The sequence below is a fragment of the Manis javanica genome, chromosome 12 (assembly GCF_040802235.1).
Source record: "Manis javanica isolate MJ-LG chromosome 12, MJ_LKY, whole genome shotgun sequence".
NCBI lineage: Eukaryota > Metazoa > Chordata > Mammalia > Pholidota > Manidae > Manis > Manis javanica.
Window position 1 is genome coordinate 73,420,010 of NC_133167.1, and position 19,378 is coordinate 73,439,387.

The following is a 19,378-nucleotide window of genomic DNA, read 5'->3' on the forward strand; positions in this document are numbered from 1 at the left end:
GCCTAGTGTATGATCTGTTCTTGAAAATGTTCCATGTGCAGTTGAGAAGAATGTGTGTCCTGCTGCTTTAGGGTAGAGAGCTCTGTAGGTGTCTGTAGGCCCATCTGTTCTAATGTGTTGTTCAGTGCCTCTGTGTCCGTATTTTCTGTCTGGTTGATCTGTCCTTTTCGAGTGGGTGGAGTGTTGACATCTACTAGAATGAATGCATTGCATTCTATTTCCCCTTTTAATTCTGTTAGTATTTGTTTCACATATATGTAGGTGCTCCTGTGTTGGGTGCATAGATATTCATAATGGTTATATCCTCTTGTTGGATTGACCCCTTTATCATTATGTAATGTCCGTCTTTGTCTCTTGTGACTTTCTTTGCTTTAAAATCTATTTTGTTTGATACAAGTACTGCAACACCTCCTTTTTTTCTCCCTATTAGTTGCGTGAAATATCTTTTTCCATCCCTTAACTTTTAGTCTGTGTATGTCTTTGGGTTTGAAGTGAATCTCTTGTAGGCAGCATATAATTGGGTCTTGTTTTTTTATCCATTCAGTGACTCCCATGTCTTTTGATTGTGCATTCAGACCATTTACATTAAGGTTGATTTATTGGTATGTATGTACTTATTGCCATTGCAGTCTTTAGATGTGTGGTTACCAAAGGTTCAAGGGTAATAACTTCCTTATTAACTAAGAGTCTAACTTAACTCACTTAGTATGCTATTCCCAACAGAATCTAAAGGGTTTTTTTTCCTCTTCTCCATTCTTTATATATTAGGTATTATATTCTGAACTCTTTGTCTGTCTCTTTTTATTACCTCTGGTGACAGTTATTTAATCTTGGGAACACTTCCATCTATAGCAATCCCTCCATAATATACTGTACAGATGTTTTGTGAGAGGTAAATTCTCTCAGCTTTTGCTTATCTGGAAAGTGTTTAATCCTGCCTTCAAATTTAAATGATAATCTTGGCAGTTAACGTATTCTTGGTTCGAGGCCCTTCTGCTGAGAAGTCTGATGGTAGCCTTTGGTTTTTCCTTTGTATGTGATCCAATTTCTCTCTCTGGCTGCTTTTAATATTCTGTCTTTATCCTTAGTCTTTGCCATTTTAATTATTATATGTCTTGGTGTTGTCCTCTTTGGGTCCCTTGTGTTGGGAGATCTGTGAACTACCATTGCCTGAGAAACCATCCTCTCCATATTGAGGATGTTTTCAGCAATTACTTCTTCAAAGACACTTTCTGTCCCTTATTCTCTCTCCTTCCTCTTCTGGTACCCCTATAACACGAATATTGTTGTGTTTGGATTGGTCCCATATTTCTCTCAGTATTCTTTCATTCCTAGAGATCCATTTTCCTCTCTGTTCATCACCTTCTTTGTATTCCTCTTCCCTAACTCCTATTTCATTTATCATCTCTTCCACTGTAGGTAACCTGATTTTAATACCTTCTGATGTTATGTTCAGCAATTGGATCTCTGTCCTAAATTTGTTCCTGAGTTCTTGAATATTTTTCTGTACCTACATGAGCATGTTTATGATTTTTATTTTGTAATCTCTTTCAGGAAGACTTATTAATTCAGTGTCACTTGATCCTTTCTCTGGCATTGACATTTGGCTTTGTTCCAGGTTCCTTTGACATTTCATATTAGTATGTGGCGTCCTCTAATGCCCTGCAGCTGCTCATCTGCTGGAGTGATGTCGAGCATCAAAGGGGAGTGGTGCTGGTGCCTGGGGGGAGGAAAGGGCAGGTTCCACTTTCCTGGCTGCTGTGCCTTGCTCAACTACCAGAATCAGTGGCCGAACACACAGGTGTGAAGCCTCTATGCTTTGTGTTTGTAGATACTGTAGGTGGGGCTTCCCTCTGACTGGCCTGCTGGTTTGCAAGACAGGTGCAGGCTAGCTGGGAGGAAGACACAGCAGGCTGCATGTCACAGTGGGGGGCCTTGGAGCTGCATCCAGTAGGATGTAGCAGTGAAGATCGTTTAAGTTCCCAACCTGCTGGGCAGAGTGCACCTGCACAATTTTGTCTACCTGTCCTTTGTCCTGAGCAGGAAGCTCTGTGCAATCCTTGCCGCTTTAGCAGCCCTCTCGCTTTTAGGAAATCTTTCAGACTGCCCATCCAGATCAGCCGGATATGAATCCCTGTTTTCCACAAGCAGCTGGACTCTCCATCTCTCCATATATTCCACCTGTCTTAGCTTTCCAACCCCGCTAATCACCAGAGCACCATGCAATGTAGGTTCGTGCTCCCAGACCAGATCTCCAGGGTGATCTCCAGCAGTCCCAGGCCTCCACTCCATCCCTGGTCTGTGTCTCTTCCTCCTGCTGATGGGCTGGGGTGGGGGAAGGGTTGCGTCCCGCCGCATCATAGCTTTGGTACATTACTCTGTTCCGTGAGGGCTGCTCTTATTCTCCAGATGTATTCAGTCTGGTGTGGCCATCTTTCCTGGTACTCTTTCATAATGAGTTATATTAATTATATTTTTGTATCAGATGTGGTTTTAGGAGGAGGTCTCTGTCTTGCCTGTCACACCGCCATGTTTAATCCCTAGCTAGGCAATTTTTCAGGGATGAGGGGAGGAAGTTGCCCAGGGGGCTCCCCTGGGAGCATGCACTGGAAACCTGCAGTGGCCAGCCACCCCTGCATCCTCAGATGCCTCCGCTGGGCACCTAGGTGGCGGTGGTTCCATGCAGCACTGTACTGTGTCCGTATCCGTCCCCGTCCCGAGAAAGGCTGGGCCCGGTGAGGATAGCCCCCGCCTCTTCCTGGAACCCTGTGGCTACAACTCTGTGGCCGACAACACCCAGGCAGCAGGTGGCATCAACAGAGCGGGAGGCCACCTGCAGAAAGGGGAACATCCTCCACATGGAGGGGCAGCTTGCCTCTGTCCAGCAGGCCCCAAGCAGAGGGGTTGACACATTACGAAGGTGGCCACATTGGCTGCAGCTACGTACTGGTCCTTGAGGATGCAGCGCAGCGTGGGGAGCTGCCCATGTCTGCCGACAGATTAGGTGCCACAGCACCTATCCCAACAGAGGCTCAGGATGAGCAGGGGAGGAAGGGGAGCAGGAAGCACACTAGGGTCCTGGGGCGCAGGGTGCCGCCTGCCCGAAGGGGAAGGTCTTGTCCACATGCAGCCAGGATACCAGCAGGGCCACGGGCCCGATGACAGCAGCTACAGGGCCACACAGGTGAACAGAAGAGGCAGGTTATCCCGGGTTCCCCCCATTATCCTGCTTCCACCCCGTCCGCATTGTCCTCTGTCCTCTGGTCCCTGTGCGGAGGGTCCTGTCAGTCACCGGTACCTGGGGTGTCCCTGTCATGGGAAAGCTCATGGGCATCACCTACTCACAAAGGAGGTGGCTGGGTCCCAGAGGGGGAGGGGAACCACCCTTCAGTCTGATACAACTTGTGGACAGTGAACCCTGGGGTCCCCATTCCCCACCCATCTTTAGTACACCCCCACACCCAACACAGCCCGCAGCTTCCCTGAGGCTGAGCAGCTGCCCACCCCTTGGTGATCATGCCAGCCCAGAAACTCACCTGGCCCTGGTCAGTAAGTTTAAACGTGCGACCTGAAGAACTACAGTCCCTTTCCCCCGGGCTCCTGGCCTGGGGGCTCCAGCTGGCAGGACAGGGAATAGCTGCAGGACAGAGGGCCACCTGTGAGCCCCTGGAGCCACACGTCAGGGGGCCCTTCTCCCAGAGCCTGCTGGCAGCTGCAGCCCACACCTGACTCCTGCCGGCCTCACCTCTGCTCCTCATGCAGGGGCTCCCCAGCGTGGAGAAAGGATATGAAGCTCTCCTCAGGCTCCAGGTCATACAGCACAGCCAGCTCCCTCTGCATCATGATCTCACTTTGGATGATAGCGACCTGGGGCAGAGCAAGGACAGGGTACAGAGAAGGAGGGGTGTGAGGAGTGGGGCCCTAGGATGGTCCCTGATCTTTGCTCACGGGAACCCGCCTTCCTTCCGATATCATCCAGCCCTGCCAGTTCCCACTGTTGTGTCTCCAGCTCCTCCTCCAGGAAGGGGGCCTTGATGCCACACCCCATCCCCCACCTGACAAAGCCTTGAGTGTCCTCAGCTCTACATGTCTTAACTCTCTCAAGACACGTTTGACGCAGGGGATGGGCTGGACAGAGTCCTGCCCAGGGGGTCTTGACGGTAGGAAGAAACCTACTTTTCAGAAAAGTGCATCAGAAACAGCCCCCTGATCTCAGAACAAGGCCAGAACATCCCCACCCTTTCTTAAGTTGAGGCCTCAGGTGGAAAGGCACTGCCAGCACCCTGATGTGCTTTCTGCCCTGAAGGAGTAACATCCCTCCCCCTGGGCAGGTCCTGAGGGGGAGGCCAGTCCTGCTCAGAAGCTGGCTCCTGTAGCCCTCAGCCCCACCTGCCCTGGGGCCAGGACCGGGGCATAAGTGGGTCCTTCTGGCACTCCTCTCCAAGAAGCGCAGCTACTGGGGTGGAGGGGAGACTCTCAGGAATTGGGGGCCAGCCTGGTGCTGGAAGGTCCGGGCTCACTGGGGGCTCTCTCCTCTGTAAAGCTCACCATCCTGCCCCCCTGTGCCCCTCTGGGCTCACTCACGTCCTCATGGTGTTCCAGGAGTTTGTCTACAGGCACATCGTCCGGAAACATTCCGAGGAAGGGGACCATGTCCTGTGCCACCAGGGTGGGGAAGTGATGAGTCCCCGCCTGCCTCAGGATCGCCCACAGCACCTCCCCTGAACCCCACACCTGCTGCCCCCAGCTCCCTTGGACCACCCTGTGCTGTGTTCCTCTCCTCCCTTCGCTCTGTGCTCCTCTTTCCAGGGCTTGCTTTTGGCCAGTCTCAGGACCTGTGGTCCCTGCACCTGTCCTCCATCTTCTCCCTGTACCCAGCTGCTCTCGCCCTCCTCCTGGTCACCCCAGTGCTGGCAGCTCAGGGCTCGTGGCACCAGGAGCAGGTGGAGCGTCACCCCCACTGCCCCGACCCTATCCGCGCCACTCTCAACTTCCTCTTCCTCTCCTGGGGTCCCATCCCACGCGGCCTCCCACAGCCAGACCTTGCTTGATGGATGCCTTGCTTGAGTCCCCTGGCCCCTGTGCTGTCCCCACCTCCACCAGGTTCTCAGCCTAGAGCAACCCCAGCTCCAGCACACACAAACCCATTGGTGTCCTTGGGCTGTGGCCCACCGCCCTGAGAGGGTCAGGGGAGATTCCTCTACCTCCCGGGGTGCCGTGAGGTCTCACTGTCATCTGGCTATCAACACGGCTCCCCTCACATGACCAGGTGGGGTGGGCAGAAAGTTGAAGCCCATCTTGTGCTGCCTTGACCCTGCTCACCAGGGAGGCCCATACCCCAGGGTGAGAACAACCCTCCATGTCCAGATGAGGAGCCCGAGGCCACAGACGGGGCAGTGACAGGCTGAGGGTATTCAGGGGAGAGGCTGAGCTTGCTCAGTGACAGGCCTCACCCCTGCTGCCGACCCCATGCCAGCGCCAGTCCCATCTGGGGTCTGTCCTCTGGGTCCTCACTGGATGCCCGGCCCCCAGTCAAGTGAAGCCAGGGAGGGAGACAGACAAGGCCCTCAGCGGCCTGGGCGAATCTACTTCCCCCATCAGCTTCCCCCTCTCACCCCGCAAACCTCGAGTCTGCCCCAAGGCTGGGCCACAGCGCGTCAGAGGTCTTGCCCCACGGACTGCCTCCCTTGCAGACCTCTAGCCTCCACTTACCTCGAAGAGCTGCTTCCTATGAACCCACTTGTCCTCCATTTGCAGGTTTTCATATAAAATCAAGCTGGTGCTAAGGGGGGAGGGGACAGGAGGAGGGAGACATGTGGCCAGCAGGTGGAGAGTTTGGGGGTAGACCCCTTTTCCTGTAGATCCTAGAAGGTCCACTAGCCTGCATGAGGCTTTCCACCACGGCCCTGAGCCCTGGGGAATCCATGGCCTGCGGAGGGCACTCCCATGTTTCCGCCCTGGGCCTCCATTTCCCAGTTCTCCCAGGGCCGAATCTGCTTTGGGCCAGGTCGCTGTCCCTGTGGCAGAGACCACCTGCTGCAGAGCACATGCTCAAAATCTCCAATTAGCTTCAACCCACACCTGACATTGTAGGGAACTGATTCCTGCAGGGGAACCCGTGGCCTAACCCACAGGGGCTCAAGAGCCCGCCATCCCTGTCCTTAGGCTCTGCCGCCTCCCAGGGAAGTCCCAGCGGACTGAAGAGACACTGCCAGATGTAGGTGTGTCCCTGTCCACTCAGGTGCCCTGGTCCCAAGGACAGGACTACCCACCAGGCAATATGTCCCCAGGTGCTTTCCAGGCAACATACAGCAGGACTCTGCAGGGCCGAGAGAATGGCATGGAGGGCAGCATAGTTCTTGAGGGGCCGACACTCCTGGGAGGGAAGACAGAGCTGAGAGTGTGGCCTGCTTCTCTGCTCTGTCCCCCTATGAACTCCTGTTCTTGACACAGAAACCCAGAGAGCCCAGCACACCTGGTACCTGGTGAGCATCCCTCTTTGGTAGAGGATTGTAGCTCAATACAAGGAAGGGGCCGGGGGTGGCTGTCCCACCCCTGGGGCCTGCGAGTCCAGGTGCGCACTCCCCTGGCAGGAGGGGCCCAGGGACCGTGCAGGGCAGACTGCAGCACCCATCCTGAGAGCTGGCCAAGGAGAGGAGCAGGTCCCAAGATGGCAGGATGGACCCAGGGGGCCGTCCCATGACATACCATGGCCACCTGGATCCAGAACTCCATGACTCGGGCCCTGTCCTGGGCCATCATGCTCGGGGTCCCGAGGCAGGTGGTGGTGACCAACTTAAGCAAGGTGTCAAATTCCCCGAGGAACCCATGCATGGTGGGAGCCAGGCGCTCAGTGTCCATCCTGACATACAGCCCCTGGGGATCACAAGGGAGGGTCATGCAGCCTTGCCCCTGGTGCCCCTGTGCCCAGGCAGAGTCACCGGTCAGAGCTGGAGCCCAGGCAGCTGAGGATATGCTGTGAGCCTTGTGGCCATCCGGGATTCAGACCCCGTCCACTGAGGTGCCCAGGACCGAATGCACAGGACCCCACAGTGGTGGGGAACAGAGGGGCTCTGCTTGTAGGTAACCTCACTCACCTCCTCCCTGCCACACAAGGCAGCTCACTCTACCCATCCTGGGGCATCTGCCTCCCATTCTGCTATCCCGTGGATCCCACTACCCACTCAGTCACAGTTTCTCCTGAAATAAGTCCACCCAGGGCCTTTGTTGGTGTCTGTGTCTCCCACACAGTCAGGTACATGGCAGGGGCTTCTGACGTGTGGAGGCTGTGGAGGCCTGTCGGGCCAATGATGACCCAAGAACCTAAGGCCCTGGCATCATCTCCCTGAGCACCTCTCCCCTCCTCCCCTTCCCCTCCAAGCCCGTCCAGGCCCTGCCCACTTTCCCTCCGCTCTACCTCATTGATCTGCAAGGATCCCTAAGTGCCAGCTCTACTGTCCTGTGCGTCAGTGAAGGTTTGGGGTGTGAGGAGAATCAGGGCACATGGTGAGTCCGTGGGGAAGCTGGGATGTGGGCCCAGATCACAGGAGTCCACGTCAGGGATGGCAGATCTGGGGCAGCCCATGACACAGGGAAGGCCCACCCCTGACCCCCAGAGCCCGCTCCGCTCACCGCAAAGACAAGGGTCAGCTGCTCGGCCACCAGGCAGGGGCAAAATGTCAGGATGGCTGGCTCCTCCTTGCTCGTCACATTCTGTGTGCTCACACCGGGGTGGGCAGGCTCCAGTCCTGGCTCTGGCTCTGCTAGGCCTGGTGCCATTCCTGCAGGTGTCACGGGCCCCGGGCCCAAGGGCTCATGGGGCTTCAGCTCAGGGCCTGGCACCAGGGCTGAGGCCACTGCTGGGACATCCCCTGGGTCTGCAGGGACTGAAGCAGGTGACGCCGGCTGTAGCTCCAACACAGGGGGCTCAGGGAGCTCCTGAATTGGCTCTAGATGTAGCTGGTATGAGAGATACCGGTTGTGCCATTTCTGCTTCTTGCGACCTAGTGCTGGAGGGGGACACAGAGACAGGGTCACCCCGGGGCTGATTCCCCATGCCTTACCAAGGACAGAAAAGACCTCACGTCCTTGAAGTGAACCCCAGTCCAGGAAGCCTACCCTAGACGGTCCCCCTGGCTGCAGCTCCTCACCTTCCAGCTTTGCTTCCAATTGCCTCAGGTTCTCCTTCTGGGCCAAGTGGTGGAGGATTTGGCCCCTCAGGGTGGATGAAGTCTGGCTTCCATGGAGGACACTGGGCACACGCTTGGGCTTCCAGGCGTGGTGCCTAGCCCGTCCCGTCCTTGGGCTTGGGGATGACCTTGGGGTGGCAGAGTGAGAAGCCTGTTCTTTCCAGCCACACTGCCCTCCCGTCACACCCTTGTGTGGGCCTGGCCGCTTTGCATTCCCCTGCCTGTCCAGGCATCTTCCCCTCGCCCTTCCTGACCCTGTTTGTCTGTCCTGGGACCCCATCCTCTCCCTTACTCCCAGATAGGATGTCCCCAGTCATCAGCCCTCTGTTTGGACCCCACCCACCACCAAACATGGGTTTCCTGCTGGGTTCTGCTGTGCGCTCGCTGCCCCTAGCCCCAAACTCCGCCTCCCCCCATTCTGTAAGATGGGCAGCACACCCTCTGGGCCCAGTGAGAACTCATATTATCTGATCCTCCTCAGGCCCCTCGTCATGCCCCCTGTTCCTTGAAGAGGCTGTGAGGGCATCGCCCGTGATGCTCCCTGGCCGTGTCCTGCGGATGACGCCTGAAGTGACTGCCCGACTCCACCCGGGATGGGGTCTTAGTATTGTGTCTGCTTCCTTCACTCACTTATGCTGCACAAAGTCTCTGTTGCCCCCAGAGGTCCATCATGTGACCTCAGTGAGTACAAGGACCGGGCCCAGCCTCAGGGATCGCATTCCTCTGTTCCAAAGGCTGCTTTCCATGTGCTTTTCCAAATTGAGGCCCCTGTCACGTTTTTCATCGGGTACAGAGAAGTAATATCCCCAAGGTGGCCCAGCATGGACGGCAGGCCTTTCTGTAGCACCCAGTGCCAGGGGAGCCCCTGTAAGGCTCCTCCCATATTCCCCATGGGCACCCTAACGGGATGATCCCCAGCAACCCTGCCTATCACAGGAGCACACTGTGGCTCATACACATGTGGGGACACTCAAGACACACAGCGGGCTGTGGGCAGAGACCCGACTGTGTCAAGGTGAGGGTGGATGCTTACCTGGGGAGCCGCTGGCTCTTGTCTGGCTGGTCAGCGTCCATTGCAGGGAGTAGGGATGAAGAATCGTTCAGGCTGAGAGATGCACCTGAAGATGACCTTCTTGCCCTGAACCGTCCCTGCTTCTCCTTCGCACCTCCCAACTGGTGAGCATCCTCGGGAGGGAGTGTGGACTCAGGAGTGCTCCGGCTGATGTTTCTAGCTGCCTCCACTCGTAAGGTGCACTTTCTCCCCTTCCTCATCACGCCTGTCCGGGGAGCCCTGTGCTGGGGAACCTTAGTCCCATGGGTTGTTGACTCATGTTCAGGCTGAGGGGGCAGCGAGGATATAGTCAGTGGGAAAACCAGGAACCACCAGGACGAGGGAGGTTTGCAACTCCCCTGAGCACCTTCAGCCCCCTGGGGTGCGAGCAAGGAGAGGGACGGGGTGCCCCCAGGGAATGAGGTTCCAGGCCCCCTGGAGTGGGACTGTCGGCCACTCTCGTGGGGAAGCCCTGGGAAGGCCCTGGCAGGTTGCCAGGTATGGAACGGGTGGGTCCTGGGTGTAGACAACCTGCCCCAGGTCCAGGAGCTGGTGAATCTATCCACCAGGTCCTGCACGCTCTCCAGAGTGGAGCTGTGCAAAGCCAGATCCTAGTAGCTGAGTAGGAGGCACCCAGGGCTTCCTGGACCTCCCCGCAGGGGGCAGTGTGGACCCCAAACCCTGCCCCCAAGATCAGGCACATAGGGCCATCTGCATAGACATCCAGTCCCTCTGGGAAGGAGAGGACACCCCCCGGGCTCAGGATCACCATGTGGGTGGAAGTACTTGGTCCCAATACTCACCTCCACATCCTGAATGATGAGACCAGAGCTGTAACACTCATCGTGCCAGGGGACCACCACCTCACAACATGCTACCACCCAGAAATGGTCCCCCTCCTCCCCAGCCTTCAGTCCTACCCATGACCCACACCCACCACGCACACACAGCAGGGTCCAGCGGGAGGGTCAGCCCGAGATGGGTCACCCTTGTGGTCTGGCCCTGCTGTGGCCCGCTCTGGGCCGCCGTGTATTACCTCGGGCCTCCTCAGGCAACACAGACAGAGGCGTTGGAGGTGGTCTCTGAGCCAACGCCCACAGCGAGCAGGAAGACTGTCCCTCTCCGCTTCCGTGACTCTCACACCCTCAGAAGGCTCCACACAACAAGACCACATGTTGCTCTGTCGAGCGTCTCTGGTCAAGTGAGCAGGACTGGGGTCTGCGACCAGAAACTCGGCGCCGGGTCACAATTCAGGTTCTACTGGGTGTGTCGTCAGTGACATCACTTCCTGAAGGGTCCATTTCTTGGGCCCCTCCCTGCATTCAGACACACTCCCAGGCCCCTCTGGGCTGCTGACTGCCCACCCTCCTGTCCCTTCCCATGCGTGACTACACACATCCCCACCAGAGCCCTCCCCTCAGCCGTGTCACCAAGGTCCCAGCTCTGAGGAGACAAGAGGTAAGCTCAGCCATCTTTTTCTCACCAGTTCCCTGTCCTGCTGAGGCCATGGCACCTCCCAGGAGCTGCCCAACGTCCCAACCTGCACAGGCAGGGTCATGTTAGACATTCCTCCCTAGGGACGTCCTCAGGGATATATGGATGACACCTCCAGCTCCTGGGGGCTGGTGTCATGTGTGTCTGATGCAGAGACTCAGAGATGGAAGAGTGCCAACCAGGCTTGGCACGGAGCATGGAAGAGCATGCAACTCAGGCCCAGGTTTGGGCCTTGTGATCTTGGGCAAGTCACACCCCCTCTAGGCCATTTTCAGGTGTGCAGCTTGAAGGAGCAGCAATGAGATTAGATCCAGGTGGTGTCATCTACTGGCATCCACCTTCCAAAGGTCCAGGCTGCTCTCAGACTAGGTCCTTTTCAGACCAGTCAGTGAATGGATCAGAGTAGCACACTGGAAATGAAGTCTATGCTGCCTCTGAAATCGGAGGTGGTCCACCAGGCTGCTGAACTCGTGTGTGTGTGTGAGGAGGGGCCAGATACAGGGCTTATTCTTCACCTTGGAAGGTAGAGATTGGCGTGGCCACATGATAGACTTGTAGAAACTTCTCTAAGGCGAAATGCCCCTGAATTTTTGTTGGGTTTATTTCCCGCCTCTGACATGTGTCTGTGCTATCAGTATGCCTACATGAGTTGTACTTCTTGATCACTGGGTCCAATCAGCATAATACCATCAATGGGATGGGCCAGTGTGATGTCTTCTGGAAGGAAAAGGAGATGAAGGTACCTTCTGACTAAATGACAACCTGAGTCTGGAGATTTGATATACCTCTGAGATAGTTTTCTCTCCTTTCCGGCTGAAAGCTAACTCTCTGCTGGTCTTTACTCACAGGAAGAAAACAAAGGGCATTTTCCTGATGAGTAGTTACACAGTGGGTGCTTGGGGATCAAGTGATGAAGCCCCTTGTGCAGCAGTAACTGCAATTTGAGACACTGTTTACATTGACAATCACGCCACTGTCATCTCCAAGATTCAAGCGTTTTCTGAATAGGCCAAATGAGTGACTTCAATAAGGGTATGTGGAAATGACCACCCCTACATCTTTCAAATCCTTGGTGGTGACACCAGTTTCTGTAACCTCTCCTGGAAGTCATTAGTGCTTTCAATGTATACTTTAGAGGGAGTCCTAGAGGCTTGTACTTGACCTGCCACACAGCATGACTTCCTTGCCGGTACAGGTACAGTCCCCTGTGGCTACCAAGGAGGAAGCCGGGAGCTCTGTGTCCCTGACAGCTCAGCCCTGTGGGCTGTGACACTGGACACTGCGGGAACTTTCTCGGGTTGTGGGCATGCTGCTTCTGATACCAAACCAGGTCCTGTCCTTGAGGTCAAATTACAAAACACAATGACAAGGTTTTGGGGGAAGGAAAGAATAGTTTATTGACTTGCTAGCAAATGAGGGAGTGAAAGGCTCCTGCCTTAAAGAACCACCATCCTCCTGACACGAGCGGTCAGGGCTTTTCGAGGGGAAATGGTGGGAGAGAGGCTTGGGTGTAGACATGATTTAAAATGGCAGTGACAGTTAAAACCACTACTTCATTTAAAATGTGATAATCCACTTCTATTTTCCAAGACGTCCTTCAAAACAGGCATGTTTTAAGTACACATTACATACATAGGCGTGTTCGTCACTCCACCCAGAAAATAATTGCCCCATTTTTTGAAACTTGAAGCCTTTTTATTCTAAGTTACACATTTCCATATTTGTTAGAAGCTTAGACATGGAAAAGTATTTCTTCATTGCAAAGAAAATCCATTACATTTTAGCAAACGTCCGGACTGAATGATGGAAATGCAGGTGACCTGGAAATACAAGGACATCTCAAGGGGACAGAAGCTCCTTAGTGCCAGCTGATGCTGGCCATGAGAAATACCCTCCCACAATCCCCAGATTTAATTATATCATGTGAAATCTCCCAGTTTTTAAATACATCTCAATTTTCAGAAAGTATTGAATCAAATCATGTACTTCTTCTGGCTAGGTATGCAAAGGCTGACAATTTGCCTTTTCTGATTTGTAAAATCAAGTTATGCCCATTCAGTGAAGGCATGGCATTGACCCTGAAGCACAGGGTGGTTGAGTTATAGTAGAAGCAGCAGGTGCCAGGAGACATCCTGCTCTCCCAGCTTTTATTTTCCAGGAGCTGCAGCTCTTTGAGAATGCTACGCCAAGGGGAAGGTGGGGGTATTAGGAGAGGCACGTGGCCTTTGATGATCAGAAGGGATTTCTAAACTCTCAAAGAGGAAGAGAGGTCTGGCATTCCATGAATAGTAAGGACCAGCAGCCTATGAACCCACGGCATCCTGGCAAAGTGGCCAGCATCTCACTGGGAGGGAGGATGGGTGCAGTAGACTTTGCATAGGGCTTTTTGTGAGGCTGGACCTTAGGTTTATGGTTCCAACTCCAAAATACAGAACTTAGTACTTTAAGGGGCTCTGTATGCATAGAAAACAGAACCCTGTGATTCTCAGGTGAACTGAACACTGGCAAAGATCTTATATAGTCTGCACAACAGTTCTAGGCCTTTTCATGACCCATTGCAGGAAAGCATTTTCCACGACCTTTCATGAGTCAGCCCTTCATATCCAAAAGGAGTCCTGGGCACACAGTTTCACAGAAGTAAAAACAGATATGGATTTGATTTCATTTAATGAACACGAAGAAATGCACCCACATTTGCAGAATAAATTTTATACAAATTCTAATGCATGCATAAAGTAAAATTCAGTGGCAGAGCACTGAGGTTTGGGCATCCAGCAGATCTATATTTAAATCCAAATTAAATCCAAATGATTACATGTACCTTCATCTCTCTGAGCTTCATTTATAAAAGATGGATGAAAATGGTACCTACCTCATAAATAGTATTGAGAATTAAATGAGATAACACATTAACATACTTAGTGTGGTGTCTGGAACACAGTGATTATGAAATAAATACCAGATGGATGAAAATGGTACCTACCTCATCAATAATATTGAGAATTAAATGAGATAACATATTAACACACTTAATGTGGTGTCTGGAACACAGTGATTATTAAATAAATACCAATCATAATTAGGATTCCAGATACCTTCACGGATATCTTTGCAACAGAGCCAGGCGAGCCTCTGGTCTGGGGCAAGGTAGGCATTTGAGCAGGCCTTGAACGGAGCAGGATGTAGACAGAGGAGGTAGGAAGAGAGATGCGCTTCAAAGGAACCATGGGTTGTTTTGCTGGGGCCGGTGAGAGCTCTGGCTCTCACATGGCGCTGAGGACACCCACACCCCGAACTATGGTTCATAAGACACTTGGAGCCCTAATTTGTATTCTAGTCATATAATTTAAGACTGGGAAGACCACAAATGTTTTAGGGCATGAGCTGAACGCCTATAGTGGATAACTGGGAAGGATGGGGGCCGTTTAAGCAGCAGAAAACTGGAATTTAGGAAAGGGAACTGCAAGGGAATCTAAGAGTGTAGTCTTTGAATAGTGGTGAATTTTTACCAGTTGATTTATAAGGAAGATGCTTTGCTCTTGAAAATTCTGAAACATGTTTGCTGTACTTTACTTGGTAATGCTGGAGTCACTGGCTAGCTTTGCTGATAAACCTCCTGGAAGCTCTAACTCAATAACATTCATGATTCAGTCCTTCATACTCCAGAAGAGTCCCATGCGCACAAACCTAGAGAAGTGAAAAACAGGTAGCAGTGTAGCTGGGCAGCAGGACTGGGAACTGAGGTACAGTATTTATGACAACAATTCCTGGCAAACCATAATAAATCCATGTAGTTTTCTCCCCTGGACCCCAGTCTCGCCACTTTCCTTTTCTGTGCTAGCAACTCATGCTCTGCAACAATGTTAATAAATTAATATTTCGGTGCTAATGACTTGAGGAAATTACATAATATACTATGCTCTGATTTCTCTATCTTTACAGAAAAGATAAAAGATATGGCATGACATAGGTCTTTATGAGGATTAAATGTAAAAATGCATACAAATGCCTAGTATAAAGTTGGCTTATAATAGTAGACCAAAGTTTATTCTGTTAGCATTCTATTTTACTCCAAAAGTGTCTGATTATTTTTTTCTAGGACCAAGACTGAAGCATTTCCTTTGGAAAGCTCTGCTCATTCCAAAGATAATGTTTTCTTCAGCTACACGTAATCTGACTGGCCATAGGACTACTATTCATGCAACAGCCTGTGCTTTGTTTATTTGTGCATTTTCCAGTCCAGATTTTAGGACAGTGTGATGACCATTTCTGGATCCCTTTGAGTTTGCATTTATTAAATTTCTAGAAAGGGGCAGATGCAGGGTTTAAGACTTGGTTGCTGCATTATACAAAGTTATCAAAAAGTAATCTTAATCTCTCACAGTGTTTCTGTTCTGTTTGGTAGCAAGAATGGGATTTCAAGTCATGTTGGCAAGGATGTGGAAATCACATGAAAATTTGATATCTGCAAATGTGTGCATTTTCCTTAATAATACTCAACTTAATCCTCAGCGATCCATTTATTCATTCATTCATTCATTCCCTCTGTGTTTATTTTCTAAGAAATATTTATTCAGCATCTACTCTGTGCTATGCAGGGGCTAGGCAGGGGGTGCAGGTGTGCAAGGTAAATATGGTCAGCTGCACCCTGTACTCTCAGAACACCTAGTCTAGCAAGGAAGACAGGGACAAAAATACAGATTCTTATAAATGTTATGGAGGGAAAATACTTGATTCATTTTCTGGCTAAAAGGAAGGCATTTCAGGCAAGTTTCCTAAAGAAAGTGGTATTTAATTTGAGACTAGCATGACACACTGGAGCTCGGCAAGGAAGAGGGGATTGAGTGTTCCCTGCAGCTCACTTATTGAGGTGTGGATGAAAAACGATTTATTTTCGTTGGTGTTAAATGTTTTAATATGCTACATGATTCCCGACTTATTTCCTCTTCTCTTTCCTCCATTTCTTCATGTGGCCTGGCAGTTTTGGGATCCTATGTGGCAGTAACTGTCCCAGTTAGTGCCCTCTCCCCATACTTACCCCCTTTGCAATGTGCTTTTTGTAGCTCGTTATCAAGAGAAAGGCCTATTTCCTGCCCCTTGAACCTGGGTTGGCCTTGTGTCTTGCACTGACCAATAGAATGAGATGCAAGTGACTTTGGGCCAATTCTGAGCCCCAGACTCAAGAGGCCGTGAGGGCTGGCTCTTCTCCAACCCTTGGGAGGGTGTGCATCATGTAAACCAACTTGAGCTAGCCAGTTGGCGAATGAGATGTGGAAGAAAGCCAACAGCCCTCAGCCAGCCAACCCCCAAACATATAAGAAAGCGCAGCATGACATAGCAGGATCAACTAGTTAGCCCACAGCTGACTACAGATAGACGAGTGAGCTCAGCCCAAGACCAGAAGCACCACCAGCTGATCCATAGATTCGTGAACAAAAGTAAAATGAGCGTCATTTTAAGTCACTGAGTTGGGGCGTCATGTGAAATAAGTAACTGAGAAGTACCCTGGTCTATTTGAATTTTGCTGGCTTTCCCTCAAATAGAAATGCCTTGTTATTATGACCTTATGAGTAGAGCATGCTCACTCAGAAACGAACAGTCAAAACAAAACCGGAACATCCACCCTCCCGTCTTTTGCCTCACCATCTCACTTTTCAAAGCATCACTTTTAACAGTCATGGTTGCGTCATTTAGGGCCTGTGTATTGCTAAGCACCATGAGGTCTCTTATATTTATTTTTACTATGCAACAGGAACAAGAAGTCACTCTGGAAGAGTTCAGGCCTCTACTGTAGTTGGGGCTTCGCTGTAGAAGACTGACTAACTTCCTGCTCGGCTCCACATCAGCCCCAGGCAGCTGGGGGCTTCAGTGTCTGTGACCCTCCAGGCTGTCATTCTGTACCGTCAGCTCAGGCAGCAGAAGAGTTTTCCACATCTGCTCTCCTTCCCAGTCATAATTGGGTGCTTGCTTATTTCCTCAGGGAACACTGGCCAGATCCCAGATGCTAGGTTCTGCTTAGCATTTTACACACTAGAGTTGGACTCTCCCTTTCTGAATTCTAGTAGTGAACACATAACAGAATTCTCATTTGGACAGTCCTTAGAGAGTGATGCAAGCCATATCCCCAGTAGCCCCACTTTTATGTGTCTGTGGAAAACTAACTTGTGCCTGCTAGAATTTGCATTCATCAGAGAAATAGTTTTGTTTGTATTCCTCCTGATACTGGTGATACAGCTTGGAGAAACAACCAGAAAAGGAGAACTTGGAATGAGTTAACCATTTTAAATAACCAAAGTCTATCTTTATAGAGTTTGAATGTAAATAAACAGGGTATAAAATGTGGAAGGCTAATTTAAAAACTGATAGTAGGCCATGACTGTCACGTTCCAAGGCAAAAAACTGGACTATGGAAGCAGAATTTGTAAAAAGGAAGTGATCAAAATGAATTTTTCGGTCCTTAACTGAACTCTCATCTTTAGTCTCAGAAAATGGTTACAAGCTAAGAGGCTAGACACCAGGTATTAGACTTTGTGATAGAGTTTGTACATGTGTGTGTGTGTATGTGTGTGTTTGATGAACCTCCATCCAGACAGAGGAGGGATGAGAAGTGAGAAGCGTCTCCCCCAGTGGAAAATAGAGTGAGAGACGTTAGTGGGACCTGGAAATCTTATTATTTTAATCATCGGAGGCATATAGTAAAAAAACGTATCAGCAGTTAGGTAAATGACCTATGAGCACAGAGCAGAAAGTTGCTTGGCAAGTTACTCCAGCCACTGATGATGGGTTAAAGATGTGGGCCAAGTGTGCCTCCTATGGGCCCAATTAGGCCATGGAGAGCAACCCTGGAGGTGGCTACGTCATGTGACTGTCCAGAGCGACAAGGACTCATGGTGCAAGGTCAGCGTGCACTACAGGATGCCCAGTAGACAAACAGTAAGGAGATCTGCAGGTGGAGATCACGGGAGGCTTTCAGGGTCACGTGAAAGCAGCCCTAGAGTGAGAGGTGTTCACCTCTCTTTCTGTCTCTGCTAAATACCTGCTATAGCCAGAGAGCGAGATGCGAGTACATGCTAGTGCTGGTCAAGACCTTTCCCGTTCCCTCTCCCCTGCCGTTCATCCTACCTCTGCCCCTGTGGGGGCAAACACAGGAGGGACCTAACGGGCAGCCATCTCCTCTGTGTGCTAATTAGCAGGGCTAAATAGGCCAGGAGAGAAGTCTTTTCTTGAAATAAAGTTCCAATTGCAGTTAATGCAAGGAGCCAGGCATTTAAATTACTTCCAAAAGACATTGTGGGACTTCAAGAAACTGAAGGATTTTTAATTATCAAAATGCAAAGGAAAAGCTCTGGAACATGGCATAGGGTTCATCCAAAGGGCAAGAAAGAACTGCCCACCCCACCACCAGGTAGTTGAAACTGTTTGTGGGGAGCAAAGAATGACTGTTTTCTGGTTGTTTCTAAGGTGTTCCATGTTCAGACTGTGTGTAAGGTCTTCCATGTTCAAATTAACAGCTAAATGAACAAGTTTAAGGAAAATAGGACCTTATATAATTACAAAATTTGCTGTAATATTATTGCAAATTATATTTACCCTGAATTATGAAATTTAAGTTTATCCCCTTTGTGGATCATCTTTGAGCCATTGAAAATTATGTGACCAAATTGAAGCTCATGAGAAATTAAATATATTACATAGACTTTTGATAAATAGCAGATTCTAGTGGATTTCACGTTCCTGATCCGTACTGCTGCATTTTCCCCATGATTTAATTAGGTTGGGGTTCCCTATTCCCACCTCCATGATCATGAATTCATTCATTTATTCAGCCATTCATTTATCCACTTCTTTTATTTTTTTCAATATAAAGTACTAAACATTGAGCACGTGTCAATGGGTGTGGCAGCTACTAATCACAAAGGTTAAAAATGTATTTACAATCTGTGACAAAAGCCCTGAACCAAGAAAAGTGACACCATACTATAGTCCCTGTGGACTCTGTTACATGACTTCCTGACAGCATGGGAACTGAGATGCCACGTGAATTAGGAGAAAGAGTGATTAAAGGAGAGGAGCAGGAGGTCAGTGACCCTGTGACGCTAGCATGTGTGTGGAAGAGTGGCTGTGAAGAGGAGAGCAGGGTAGCATGGCTAGTGGGGAATGCTAGTGCCTGGCAAGGGCTGGCCGAGCTGGCCACATTGGTGATGCGGATCTGACCTAAAAAATGACAGGAAACCATTTATGGATTTTAAACTCAGGGTTTGTGTGAAGTGATTTACAAAGTCAAGTAATGTATTGTCATCTTAAACCAAGGGAAGCAGAATTACAAAGATAAATATGTGGCCCCAAATAACCCACCTCATAAATCCAACGTAGAAATGTTTTCTCTGTTCTCCATCCCATGAAATGTCTGTTTCTGTAACTAATGGAGAGATACTTATAACTGATTGTTTTGATATAGCTAAAAATTAATTCTAGGGAATCTGAGTGCTCAGTTGTCTTTTCCCCTAAAAAATAGCACTGATGGTGTCTCCCTTCAAGGAGCTTCTGTACCTCTGATGGGGATGTTTTTTTACAGCAAGAAGGCATTTTTGCCCCCTGATTCAGTAAGACAGAACACTAGACTGTGTTTCTGTAGTACACGGGA

The 19,378-nt window shown here is 50.5% G+C and overlaps 1 long non-coding RNA gene across 5 annotated transcripts in view; it reads left to right on the forward strand.

Moving 5' to 3' along the window:
• The first annotated feature begins 10,565 nt into the window (after window positions 1-10,565).
• Window positions 10,566-19,378, forward strand: part of LOC140844773 (uncharacterized) — a 33,818-nt gene continuing 25,005 nt past the window's right edge. For 3 of the 5 annotated variants that reach the window (XR_012123267.1, XR_012123268.1, XR_012123264.1), the window contains exons 1-2: window positions 10,566-10,698; window positions 11,583-11,766. This is a non-coding gene — a long non-coding RNA (uncharacterized lncRNA). Of the gene's footprint in view, window positions 10,699-11,582; window positions 11,767-12,518; window positions 13,400-16,486; window positions 17,444-19,378 lie in introns of those variants that run through there. The other 2 variants (XR_012123266.1, XR_012123265.1) reach the window with 2 other exon arrangements.